The 9,429-nt window shown below is 41.0% G+C and overlaps 1 protein-coding gene and 1 long non-coding RNA gene across 2 annotated transcripts in view; both read left to right on the top strand.

Moving 5' to 3' along the window:
• The window catches only part of LOC104960818 (uncharacterized), a 21,201-nt gene extending 13,398 nt beyond the window's left edge, over positions 1 to 7,803 (top strand). Inside the window, exon 4 of the long non-coding RNA XR_800021.1 lies at positions 7,793 to 7,803. This is a non-coding gene — a long non-coding RNA (uncharacterized lncRNA). The remainder of the gene's footprint in view (positions 1 to 7,792) is intronic.
• Positions 1 to 9,429, top strand: part of LOC104960822 (DNA topoisomerase II beta) — an 81,678-nt gene that overhangs the window by 49,291 nt on the left and 22,958 nt on the right. The window lies entirely within an intron of this gene.

The raw sequence follows: 9,429 nt of genomic DNA, 5'->3' as shown, positions 1-9,429 counted from the left end.
CCTTTTTACGACACGCTCTACGACAAAAAAAAAAAAAATATACGACAAAACATATAGAAAATAGAATAAAAACCGACTAAAAAAGTAACAACATAACTTAAGACTTATACATACACTAGACTAATACCCCATCGACAGATGAAAAAAAAGTAATATATAAGATACATAAATTTACGACTATAATAACAATAATCGAACTTCCATCAACGAAAATCGATGTTTTTATTCTTTTTCGAATTATAATTTTTTTTTTCCATAATATATAACCCAATATATCATCAGAAAAAACAGCAAGAATTTGATCAACAACAATTATACAACTTTAAACAACACACACACTACGAATACCCGAACTTCCTCACAAAAAAATATAGTCACTACGAAGCACTCATCCATCAAGTAACATAAATAATGAAGCAAGATATCCGAAACAAATCCCACAAAACAAAACAACACAAAGAAAAAACAAATAAAAACAAACCTGTCACACTACACATCTATTATTGAAAGTTACAGACTGTAGTCTACCTCAAGTGGGTAATTTTAGTATAAAAACCACACGTTTCCGGGAAGCCGGACACACACACACACACACCACACACACACACACCACACAACACACACACACACACACACACACACACACACACACACAAAAGAAAAAAACACACACAACACACACACACACACACACAGAAAAAAAAGAAAAACAAACACAAAACAACAACAGACACACACTCTCAAAAACTCACAACTCAACACACACAAACACAACACACACACAACACAACACAACACACACACACACACAACACAACACACACACACACACACACACACAGACACACACTCTACTCTCTCTCTCCTCACACACACACACACAGACACACACGCACTCTTCTCTCTCCTCATACGACACACAACAACACACAACACCGACAACACACAACAAACACACACAGAACACTCTTTCTCTCACACACGTACACAATCTCTCTCACACCACACACCAACTCTACCCTCTCTGGTTCTCTCACCCCGCACAACCACACACAACACACACACACACACACACACACACACACACCACACACACACTCTATCTCTGCTCTCTCAACACACAGACACACACTGCTCCTCCTGCTCTCTCTCCTCTCTAATATTATAGTTGACTTTTAATTCAGGAAGTATGACGCTGCGCTGTCAGTAGCTTCTCCATGTTTGTGATTGGTCGAATGCTCCAGATACCACCCCTTTCATGTGAACGCGCACCTAACTAGATAGGACACGGCTGGCTTGAGCGATCCACTTGATAACCCGCGTCGTAGTACCGTTTAGCGAGAGCGCGTATGTTTTGGATTAGGCCAACCGGCTAACTCAAACATATCCAGGTTAGGTTGAACCAGCTTCATAGTATACCCCCCCGCTCTCTCTCGTTCCAGTTATGTATTGGAATGAACACGAGTATGTCAAGTGCATTTTCCCCTTCAACCGTTCTTGTTGCAAACTGTTATATTAATATAAAGTAATAACGTTCAGTTTGCACTAGACTCGCTTTGTTCTTCATCCGAAGCTTCTATGACACAACAACAACAAACTACCTCATGGCAGCTTGTGCTCGTTCATAAACAACAACAACAACAACAACAACAACAACGATCCCAAGCTGCTCCTCCTTAATAAGAGAGATAGCAGCAATACCTTAGCAGGTATATCAGAGACTCTCTATTTGATTCCCTCTCACTGACCCCCCCCCCCCTCTCCTTTGTCCTGCAGCAAGCTCTGATGATGACCATCGTGAACTTGGCTCAGAACTTCGTTGGCAGCAACAACGTGAACATCCTGCAGCCGCTCGGTCAGTTCGGTACTCGCATCAACGGAGGAAAAGATGCTGCCAGCCCTCGATACATCTTCACCATGCTCAGGTAAACACAGGAGACTTCACACCTGCGTGCTTCAGTTACTGCCAGAGACACAGGGTCCCTCGATTCAATAAAGTCTGACTGAAGCATCCTTTGTGCTCCAGTCAGTCCTCTCAGTGAACACAGAGCTACAGATCAGAAGCACGCTGAAGGCTCTGAGCAGCTTCTCTCTCAGTGATCCTGCTGTTATGTTAAATGTTTGTTTCTCATGTATCGTGTCTTGACATGTCTCTGTTGGTGTTACACATGGAGCTGCTGTGATGCAAGGAGCATTTCAGACTTCATCTGACCGCATCGTATCGTAGATGATGATACCATGATATGCACGCCCTTTACCTTTGAAATCTATTTCTTCTTGCCTTTTCTAAAAATCAAATTGCAGCATATTTAACAGAATAAGTACCTAGTATAAATAAGGGCTGCACGATTATGGCGCAAAAGGATAAAGACGCTTTTTCCGCTTGCTTTCACTTCCCTGTTGTGCTACATTAAAGCTAATTTAATGTATACATATATATTTGTTATTGTCACAGAATTGTATTCAATCTCGGGCCAAAAAACACTTGTTTCTATTAAAAAAGTGTTGATTTACAACCCCTTGAAATCCGTAATTCCTCTTGACTTCCCCGTAAAGCTTCGGTTTTAAAAACAAGTCTCAAAATAAGTTTCTTCTTTTCCAGAAATCAGTGTATTTGTTGCGTAATAAAGAAAAAAGCTCAGTGTTAGACTAATAGAATACAATGCATACTGTTTACACAAGACTGCATCTTAATATTAGGAACGTCAACCACGTTCATTTCATTATCATCATACAAAAATGTGCAGCCCTAGTATCTAAAAACCTTTAATAAAACCTTTAAAGTCCAGATACATTTGTATTAAAGGTCTCCTATCATGGAAAATGTACTTATTGATGTCTTTTATACATAAATCTGTGTCCCCGGTGAGTCAGGAGACTCACAAAGTACCCACATCTCTAAAAACGGGGGTTTGCTGCGTTCATGACGTAATATCTGTGGGCATCCCTCGTATCTAAAACCTAGACCTCTCAGAGTCCAGATGAATGTCTATCTTCTCCTAACGTTGCTCTCCCTCCCCTCAGTCCTCTGGCGAAGCTGCTGTTCCCGTCCGGAGACGCCAACCTGCTGAAGTTCCTGTACGATGATAACCAGAAGGTGGAGCCGGAGTGGTACATCCCCATCATCCCCATGGTGCTGGTGAACGGGGCCGAGGGCATCGGCACCGGGTGGGCCTGCAAACTCCCCAACTACGACCCCCGAGAGATCGTCAACAACATCTACCGGCTGCTCAAACACCAGGACCCCCTGCCCATGGTGAGCGGGAGTTAACATAACTGATGGAAATGGATTTATCCAGCTGTGCTTCACTAGACGGGCCAAAGAACAACCTAAAAGATTAATAAATGCCGTCTCACTGAGGAGGATTTGTCCTTATTATCTCTGGTTGGTATCGACCACTGGATTTCAGTATTTTAATATAATGGCATACCTTTAAGAATTGTCAGTAATGTTGACTAATTGATAAAACAACGTTTATTATCCGGTCAAAAAGGTGAATAGGGTATATGCACAGGTAGTGAAGAAAATAGTCATTAAGGAGGCAGTTTAAGAGACTTACAAGTTCACTAATCAAACTGATCCCATAAGAAAACACTGGGGGTTATTTACAAACCAACACAAGTCAAATGAAAGGTCAGATTGCAGGTTAAAGTGGGTAAAGGTTGATGCAACAAATCTGTTTTTGTTAAGGAGGTATTGCCTCAAAAATAAGAGAATTGAGAAAGAAAATATAAGCAAGGGTTGTGAAGGTCTAGTAAAATGACTGGTATATATATTTGGAATTGCCTCACGTGGCTCAAGTTAAATACTTTCAATTCTAGTTTTTTCTCCTCATTGACTTTCAATATGTGATATCCTCACACGTTTTGCTCGTTGAGTCTTAACTGTGCACTCCCTCCAAGAAGAGAGAGGATTAGGAGTCTGAATTTACTCTTGTTAAATCACATTGTCGTGCGGGTACGTCAGGAGACTTTTCTCAGTGTTTCCGTGTTATTGAATGTTATCTGTGTCTCCTCACAGCTTCCCAGGTACAAGAACTTCAAAGGAGTGATCCATGAGCTGGGTCAGAACCAGTACCTGATGAGTGGAGAGGTGTCGGTGCTCGACAGAACCACCATCGAGATCACAGAGCTTCCTGTGCGCACCTGGACTCAGGTACAACCTAAAGTTATCTAAAAGGGATCTAAATATGAAACACTTTGATATAAACAGTGATAAGGTGCAATAATAATAATAAGACGTGTGGTGATTATCCCCCGTCAGAGGTGGGAAGTAGTGGAGTACAAATACTTTGTTACTGTACTTTAATACATTTTTCTGGTATCAGTACTTTACTCCACTACTTATTTTTCTGACCACTTTTTACTTTGACTTCTTACATGCTGAACCCAAATACCTGAACTTTCTACTTCTTACATTTTGAACACAAATACCTGTACTTTCTACTTCTTACATGTTGAACACAAATACCTGTACTTTCTACTTCTTACATGTTGAACACAAATACCTGTACTTTCTACTTCTCACATGTTGAACACAAATACCTGTACTTTCTACTTCTCACATGTTGAACACAAATACCTGTACTTTCTACTTCTCACATGTTGAACACAAATACCTGTACTTTCTACTTCTCACATGTTGAACTCAAATACCTGTACTTTCTACTTCTCTCATTTCCCAAACAGGCTGGTTCCTTTAGTTTGAATGTGTGTTTGGTGGCGTGATCATTATTATTTAGAGTCATTGCGTGCCTATTGATTTGAACACGATCTGTGTATCCATCATTTCCTGGTCTTTAAAACGTTGTCATGTTGCCGTTGTTCAGCATGGAAACATTCATTAGCTAACAATNTGTCCAACAACAAAACAAACCAACTCCCAGCGCCGACGGTAGACGGTAAACTAACGCAAAACGTGGGCCCGGCTAACAACAAACTAATAAGGCGACTTCATAGCGACACGCACTATTGAAAAAAAAAAAGTTCCCTTCACCCCCCCCAGTCTCCCTGTGATCCATATTTAGTGCCGAGCGTGGGACTGTGAAGTGCTGGTGGATTGAGGTATAGGTCTTTGTGTCTGGACGAATGGAGTTGGTATAAATATTATATGACGGACTAAACTACTGTCGAGATTGAAGAGATATAAGCGAGAATAAGTGTGTAGTTGTTATTTTACGAGTATCAAAATGGCATATACTTTTGAAATAAGCCCAAATACAGGTTGTCTGAGGGTCTAGCAAAAGACTCTCTTTACCTTTACGGCGTACATCAGCTGGTGTTAAAGTTTAATTTTTATGCATTGAAACCAACGTCCGGTGAAATGTACTTACCGTGTAATTGTGTTCAAGAATAACGTGACAATGAAATAAAATCGTAACAAAGCGTGACACTAATACCACAACACCCCTTTGAAGACCTCGTTACCAACCATCGCCCTACGGTGTAGTAAGACTTCTCGGGAGGACACGAGGTCCAGACTGAGCAAGCTCAAAATTAGTTGTAAGAAGTTATCTATCCTGATTGTCGGACTCCTGTGACAGTGAAAATCAACAGCGAATACGACCAGTAATGGGGCGCTCCTTCACAAGGTCCCACAGGGTGTTTGTTAATTGATAGAGACTGGCGTCAACGGGCCAGTGTTGACGATTTGTTACGATCCCGTCGAGGAGGCATTCCCCTATGCCAGACGAGTCCATACCAGTCCGACGCAGTCTCCCGCTTTCCTCCTCACGTCCCCGGATTAATAAGGGTGTCCACAGAGACAGCGGTGGAAGTGACAGGGTAAAAATGTTAAAACCTTGTGAAACTTAAATAATAAATAATAAAATTTTTACACTTTACAATGGTTATGAGTGCCTGTGATCCCCTGGTAGAAACTCTTAGTATACAATCCCCGGAAACGGTGATAAATCATTGGATTTGTCATTATAGGTGAGTCCAGACGTGAAGATTGGGCGTTACATGTTTGCTAGGGCCACAAGTGACGCCCATAGAATTGACAATCCCAGTTTTATATTATATCATAGGAAAGTTGGACAAGTCGGGACTCGGACAAAAAAGTCCAGGTCCGAGTTTTTACTGGACGGGTCTGTACTGATTAGAAGAGAATGATTTTTCCCTAATTAATTATAGAAAAAAGACGTTTCGTTAACTATTTGGACACTCAACCAACACTTTCAGTCCTAGTTATATCGTAAAAAAAACACGCTATGCTATCAGTATTCCCATAAAATTGCACACAAGACACTTGCCCCACCGCCGTCACCAGACACGCAAACAAGTCTAGTTCCCACAACCCCTTGAGGTGAAGACTTTTGGGCGAGGGCGGGTGACGAAGTCCGCAACCACAGGAACCCGTCTGTGAAGTGGGGCTTAAACGGAGGACATATTTGTGTTCTTTGAAATTGAAAAGGATATTGCATTGTGTTTGTTACTTTTGTTGCAGTTGTATGTCTTAAGTGTAATTTGGCATGCTTTTATTTTGAAGGCGAGTTTACGCTGTTGACAGGAAGTTGTTGTTGCTATGGAAACAAGAAAAGCTTCACAGCGGGCGGAACTTGTCATAAAGTCCGCGATAATAACACCCACCCATTTAGAGGGAAGATATGATTGGTCAATTGTACTGTCACTTGACATTACTCTCTCGTTCAGTTACTATAGCTGGGCCCTCTGTGAATTCACAGCAGGACGTCCAACAGCTCCTCTCTTCACCTCGCAGAGACGAGCTTCTTTCATTTAACCCTTCACATTCTAACAGAAATTGAATAGGCAGATTCAAAGGATTTATTTCTTTGGAAATGTTATTTAAACACAATTAAAAGTTATTTTGGTAAAACTAATGAAAAATATAACTTAAAAAAATATTAGAAGGCCCTGACGGCTCGCCACTGGTGAGTTTTTTTTGTATTGGTTTTACGTTCCGTCCTGGACTAGGGGTACCAAAGGGAAGTGACACAAAATATAAACTAACCACAAGACGGTCTTTTAATTGAAAAAAGAAAGAAAGGCTCACCAGCCAATCTGCAAAGCAAACTAAGAACGACTTTCTTCTGAAAGAAAGTGACTAAATAGCACAGTTTACAAAGACACGACACATGCTGCAGCCAGACGGGAAGGAAGAGAGCGACTGCAGCCTTTCTCAGCTCCCTTATGGAGGCCCTGATTGGAGCACCTGAGGGAGACGATCAGGGGGAGAGGGACACACACACACACACACACACACACACACACACACACACACACACACACACACACACACACACACACACACACACACACACACACACACACACACACACACCTCAGCACCCAGTACGGCACATAACAATTGGTCCTTGGTATGAAAAAGTTTGAGAAACAATGCCATACATGTCTGTTTAGGCTTAGGCATCTTTCTGAGACATAGTTCAAGTTAAACGAATACAAACGAGCATTTGCTACCTTTATACTTTATCCTAAATTGGTTAAAAGCGATGTGTTAAATGTCGTGCTGTGTTGCTGCAGGCGTTCAGTAAGAAGAAGACGGACGACAGGAAGGAGTGGCTCACAAACTTCATGGAGGACCGACGACAGAGGAGGATGCACGGCCTGCCAGAGGTCAGTGATCAAAGTGGACCATTTGTAGGTTTTGTAGAAGCTGATTTATATAAACATGTGCTTCAAGCCACACCAGTGAGTATCAATTTAGTTTCCAAAAGCAGACATACCTATTTATACGACCAACAGCGCTCTACGTAGGGCATGAGCAGAAAAAGGTCATTGAACCTGTGATTATTTAAAGATCGAGGAGACGGAAAATGCAATATCGTGTGAGGTCAGAGTTCAACTACGCATATAGTTTTGAGGAGCAGATAAGCTCTGAGACTCCCTTAGGCTCAAGGGACATAACGTTATGGACTGCTTTGGAGCAAAGTAATGTGTCTCTTATAAGGCCGTACTGCAATTTAATATGTGACACGTTTGTTTATCGAGCCGATTTCAACAACAAGGTGCTTCAAAGTGCTTTAAAAAACCGTAAAAGCATCACGACTAAGTCCAACAGAAACACCGTATAGGACAGCATTTTAATACCTTAATAAACAGTCAGTTATATTCAAGAAAATAGAGACAAATACAGGGATAAAAGTGAGATTGCAGTGTTGGATATCAATAGTCATTTGAGTTATTAAATGCAGCGGGCAAAAGAAAAGTCTTGAATTTGAAAAAAGTGAGAGTTGGAGAAGATACCGATTGGTTGAAGTTGATCTGGCGCTTTTTTGTTTTAATGTCATTTTTAAGTGTCTTTACGTCTAATTAAACTCATATTCTGCTTTAAACTCTCGTATACTCAGGAGGCAAACTGTTTTTATGAGCCGAATAAATGACTAAAATCTGCGTAGAATAGATGGGATTTTAGCTGAAATAATGTGTTTTCAAGGAGCTCAATTATATTTTGTAAGTGTTTTCTTGCTTTAAATCGATGCCCCGTCAACCAGTGGGAAGATGGTTTGGTTTCAAACCACTCTGTGTGTAAAATGTGTGTTTTTGATGTGTTTTTTCTCAGCAATACCTGTATGGGACTCAGGCGCGACACCTCTCCTACAACGACTTCATCAACAAAGAACTGATCCTTTTCTCCAACTCTGACAACGAGCGGTCCATCCCGTCGCTGGTGGACGGTTCGTACATCTCACTTTCATTCAGACACCCTGCATGGCTTTAAAAACTGCTCTCATGTCATTAGAGTTCAGAAAAAGGGACACAAAATGATATCTTTTCACTTATTTACACCTAAAAATGCCAGTTTGTTCACATAAACTTTGCATAAGTACCCGGTGTAAATAAGGGCTGCACGATTATGGCCAAACGGGGAAACACGCTTTCTTCCCTTGTCTCAGTTCCCTGTTGTGCTACATACATTCAATGGCATCAAAACGATAAAAACGCTGCTGAAGGTTAATCCAATGTGTCTGTCACTTTGAAATGATTACTGATAATCCATCTTCATATTTATGTCAATAACGGAGATTTCATATTAGCTGCTACGATAGCTACCAGAGTGAATGACAGCTTCCGGTTCCGGGGCATTCTGGCTACGCAGCACTCATTCACCAATGGGTAATGTTTAGACGGATTTTAGGAACTTCCCCTCGATTCTATTGGCTCTAACGGTTAAAAAGAGATGTCAATCATCAAAATCGACCAATGGGTTCCAGAGATATGGAAAATCCACCCAAATGACCCCAGAAGTGTTTTTTTTGCTAAATCTCTCTAAAAAGGTCAAATTTCACTTGTTTTGCATCAATCTTGATACAGGGTACTTATTATATGTTATAGTTTGGATTCCTAAAGCTTTTAGTCTACTATCCCATCATTCAAGGGTGGTTTTCACTATAAGTAATGGTTTTTTTTTAGGCGGACATTAGAATTTACATGTTTTTACTATGT

Source organism: Notothenia coriiceps, unplaced genomic scaffold, assembly GCF_000735185.1.
Source record: "Notothenia coriiceps isolate Sejong01 unplaced genomic scaffold, NC01 NC01_scaffold00032393, whole genome shotgun sequence".
Classification (NCBI taxonomy): Eukaryota; Metazoa; Chordata; class Actinopteri; order Perciformes; family Nototheniidae; genus Notothenia; species Notothenia coriiceps.
The sequence above is the reverse complement of the archived record's forward strand: the minus strand, read 5'-3'. Positions and strand labels throughout refer to the sequence as shown.